Below are 3,161 nucleotides of genomic sequence, written 5' to 3' on the forward strand. Positions count from 1 at the left end.
CTAGTGATTTATTGAAAATATGGGTGAAGATGGGGCCAATTGGTCAGCACAGACTTTTAAGCAAGAAGGAGTTATCTTGTCTGGGCCTGGAGCTTTTCCTGGCTTTTGTCTGTGAAATAGGTCCTGCACTTCCTTTTCTGTGATCACTAGGGGTTGTGAACCCAATGAAATGGGGTCAGTTGTAGGAGGCTTGGCTGTTGTTGGTGTGTCTGAGATGGGGTTGTGGAGATAGGTGGCTGTAGTTTCCTTTCAAACCTGCAGTAAAACTCATTCAGGTCATCTGCCAGTTGTTGATTACCTTCAGCCTGGGAAGGAGGTTTGCCATAGCCGGTGATATTTTTAAGAGTTTTCCACATGTTTGCTGGTTCATTTGCTGAAAACTGATTCTTTAGCTTTTCAGAGTAGCTTCTTTGCTGCTCTGATCTCCTTGTTAGTGCATTTCTGGCCTGATTGTAAAGCATTTTATCACCTTTTCTGTAGGCTTCCTCTTTGGAATGTCGTAGCTGCTTAAGTTTAGGTGTAAACCAAGGTTTGTTGTTACTGTGTATTCGCAAGTTCCTTGTAGGTACATAGGTCTTCACAGAAGCTGACATATGATGTTACAGTATCTGTGAGTTCATCCAGGTCTGCAGAGGTATCTTTAAAAATATTCCAATCAGTGCAGTCAAAACATGCCTGTAGCTTTAATTCTGATTCCTCCGTCCAGGTTTTCACTGATTTAATTATTGGTTTTGTGGCTTTAAGTCTTTGCCTGTAAGCAGGTACAAGGTGAATCATGCAATGATCAGAGTGTCCTACAGCTGCACGTGGTAAAGACCGATAGGCATCTTTTAGTGTTGTGTAGCAATGGTCTAGAGTATTCTTGCCTCTGGTGGGACAATTGACATGCTGAAAGTATTTTGGTAGTTCTTTCCTTAAGTTTGCCTTGTTTAGATCTCCCAAAACAATGGCCAGTGAATCAGGGTGTTTGGCTTCAGCCTCCATGATTTGGTCAGCTAGAGTTCGTAATGCCTTGTTTACACAGGCTTGTGGTGGGACATAAACAGCAATTAGAAGAAATGAGGAAAATTCACGAGGCGAATAGTAAGGTTTGCAGTTGATAATTAGAGTCTCTAAATTGTTGTCACAGAATTTGTAAATTATGTTAAAATCTTGACACCAGGTTCTATTAATATATAGGCATAAGCCTCCTCCTTTCTTTTTACCAGATGTTTCTGGAATCCTGTCTGATCGTTCAATTTGAAATCCTGGAATGTTCAGGCTGCTATTTTCAATTGATTCATTTAACCAGGTTTCAGAGAAGCATAGGACTGCTGAATTGTGAAAATCAGAATAGTATTTGTTTAAGAGGAGTATTTCATCCATCTTATTTGCAAGTGAGCGTATATTTGTTAGGAAAATTGAAGGCAGAGGAATTTTAATGCGACTTCTTAATCTGTTTAAGATCCCAGATCGCTTACCTTTTTTCCTTCGTTTCTGTCGTTTGGTTTTTTTAGTAATCCATGGCTCCGTGGGAATTGCCTCCTCCTGTGTTAGAATCTCCTCCGTGTTTGTAAAGACAGGCAGGGGTGAGATTAAAGAAAGCTGCTCCTTAAAGAAATGTTCCTTAATTTTTAGCAGATGGTCTCGTGAGTAGGAAATCCGTAGTGAGTCACAGAGAACAATTAGAAATAAAGAAACAATTAGAGAGCATTTCACCGAGGCAGCCTTCGTCGGCGCCATCTAGAATAGAATTTTTGTTATGTATATAAGATTGTATTCAGATTTGTTATTTGTTATGTATATAAGATTGTATTCAGATTTGAGTCCTAGTGGACAATCACTTAAACATGAGCTCAAAGTGTGTGGCAGCAGCCAAAAAAGCCAATGCAATCCTAGGCTGCATTAGTAGAATAGAATCAAGATCATGTGAAATATTTGTACCACTTTGCAAAGCCTCAGTAAGATCACACTTGGAATACTGTGTGCAGTTTTGGTCACCACAATATAAAAAAAATGTTGAGACATGGGAGAGAATGCAGATAACAGAAACAAGAATGGTTAGGGGCAGTAGTGAAATCCAATTTTTTTTACTACCGGTTCTGTGGGCGTGGCAGGGGAAGGATACTGCAAAATCTCCATTTCCACCCCACTCCACGGAAAGGATACTGCAAAATCTCCATTCCCTCCCCACTCCTGGGAGAAGGATATTGCAAAATCTCCATTCCCATCTCACTCTGGGGCCAGCCAGAGGTAGTATTTGCCGGTTCTCTGAACTACTCAAAATTTCTGCTACTGGTTCTCCAGAACCTGTCAGAACCTGCTGGATTTCACCCCTGATTAGGGGGGTAGAGGCTAAAAACCTATGAAGAACAGTTGCAGGAATTGGGTATGTCTAGTCTACTGAAAAGAAGGACTAGGCCAGGGAAACATGACAGCAGCATTCCAATATTTGAGGGCTACCACAAAGATGAGGGGATCAACCTATTTTCCAAAGCACCAGAAGGCAAGACAAGAAACAATGGATGAAAACTAATCAAGGAGAAAAGCAACCTAGAACTATGGAGAAATTTCCTGACAATGAGAACAATTAACCAGTGGAACGTCTTGCTTCCAGAAGTTGTGGCTGCCCCATCACTGAAGTCCTTTAAGAAGAGTGTGGACAGCCTTTTCTGAAATGGTGGACACTTTTCTGAAATGGTGTCTAACCCGATGCTCGAGCAGGGGGTTAGACTAGAAGATCTCCAAGGTCCCTTCTAACTCTATTATTCTATGTTATTATGTTCTATGTTCCTAAAAAGAGTTGGAACTAAAACTAAAAATTGGAACAACTACATTTTCTTCTGTGTTTCTTGTTCTTATTAAACTAAAGCCTAAATCAAAATACAGGAAAAATTAAGGAAAGCTATATAGAAAAGGTTTGTTCTAATGAAAATTCAGAACGAACAAATAAGTATTAAACAAATAAGACTAACCAGAGGATTTGTGTATGTATGTGTGCACGCACACACATATTCCATATTGTACTGATTCTTGGTAGTTGTCTGGGCAAGTTCCTGTAGTTGGTAGTTGCCTGGGCAAGTTCCTGTAGTTTTCTTTGCAAGATTTTAGAAGCGATTTGCCTCCTTCCCAGGGCTGAGAGAGAGAGGAACAGGCCCAAAGTCACCTACCTGGCTTTATAC

The sequence above is a fragment of the Ahaetulla prasina genome, chromosome 5 (assembly GCF_028640845.1).
Source record: "Ahaetulla prasina isolate Xishuangbanna chromosome 5, ASM2864084v1, whole genome shotgun sequence".
Taxonomy (NCBI): domain Eukaryota; kingdom Metazoa; phylum Chordata; class Lepidosauria; order Squamata; family Colubridae; genus Ahaetulla; species Ahaetulla prasina.